At 41.3% G+C, this 1,485-nt stretch overlaps 1 pseudogene; it reads right to left on the minus strand.

Moving 5' to 3' along the window:
• Positions 1-236: 236 nt before the first annotated feature.
• Positions 237-788, minus strand: LOC120856530 (annotated as a pseudogene).
• Positions 789-1,485: the final 697 nt, after the last annotated feature.

Below are 1,485 nucleotides of genomic sequence, written 5' to 3' on the forward strand. Positions count from 1 at the left end.
ACCCCAAACACATTATCTTGCTGTATTTATGTGGAACTCTCTATCTACCATGGGCTGTGTGAAGAGGTTCTTCCTCAAAACAACACACTCACAGGACTCTGGAGGACCCAGTGAGACAGGGGAGCCTGAGGACTGGGGAAGAGGCTTCCTTTTTGTTTCAGTTGGAGACAAATTTATAACACACAGTACAGAATGCTGTAGTCTTCTATCCTCTGGCACAACACTTCATGCTGTTTTCAACTATTCTGGAAGCCATCCTTGTCCTGCAAATGAGGTTCTGCAGCTTCAGTATTTGGCGGATAATCAAAATTCAAAAGAGAATGAATGAGTTGAATCTCCAAACAACATTTCTCAGTGTCCTCCTGGGAGCCCAGCCAGTGCTGTCAATCAAACGCTCTCTCAATAAACCTAGACATATTTCACCTGTCTCTGTGATGTTGGGGTGCTATAATTTGCTATAACTTGATGAAGCATCTCACTGTGGGAGGCACCATGTTTTACGTATCAGGAGCTTCAATTTCAAACAAATTTTCTACCCTGGTAGTAACCCTCATCTATCAAAAAACACAAAACAACAACAATCCTGGGGTTTACAGTTAGCTGAAAGCAATGAAGCTTGCTTGGATGAAGAAAATGCACTTTATACCTACAAGGTAAATCAGTTTTAACCTCTATAACAGATAGTCTATCTCTCACAGAAACCTGATGGGTGGAATCAGAGGCTGTGTCTATGCTTGGGACCCTTTGAGATGATTATCCTGATTCAGTTGTCTTGCCAGCATCAGCATTATGGCTACCTTACTCTGGTCACCATGAGACAGGCAAGGCAGGATATTGGACAGGAAGTGGTCAGGCATAGAGTAGGACCAGAGTGGTGAGGAAGAGACTCAGCTGCTCCCTATTTCCTTGACAGTCTTTTTTAAGAGCTGAAAGAAGCTAATCTCCACACACACCTCCCAGTCTCCAAATTGACTGGAATCCCAGAAGTCAGTAGATATAGCAATTAAAGATTTAAACTCAGAGGAATATTTGGTAGTAACTGAACCAATAAAAATACCTCTTCTTTGAAATTTACTTATTCTACAATTAAAATTCTGTAGTGAAAACTGAAGTATGTAGTGGCATAATAAAGCCCACTTTTCCTGTCACGGTCACTGTTCAAAGTGACCCCCATGATCCCTGACTCTGGATATTCACATCATTGTGTACTTCTCTCTGATATTGTATCATAATTGGCTTGTGTGACCTATAAAATATGACAGAAGTGATGGTGTACAATTTAGAAGTTTAAGGCATAATAGAAATGATGGCATTTACCTCTTGTTCTGTCTTGGATTATGTAGTTACGGGGAAGCCTACTGCTATGTCATGAGGTCACTTGGTATGCTATGAAGAGATCCACTTATGCTTTATGCCAAAAGCCCTATGAATGACCCATCTTATGAGAAGATCCTCTATCTCCTGTCTAGTCAGCAGACACCTGCA

Source organism: Oryx dammah, unplaced genomic scaffold, assembly GCF_014754425.2.
Source record: "Oryx dammah isolate SB20612 unplaced genomic scaffold, SCBI_Odam_1.1 HiC_scaffold_28, whole genome shotgun sequence".
Taxonomy (NCBI): Eukaryota; Metazoa; Chordata; class Mammalia; order Artiodactyla; family Bovidae; genus Oryx; species Oryx dammah.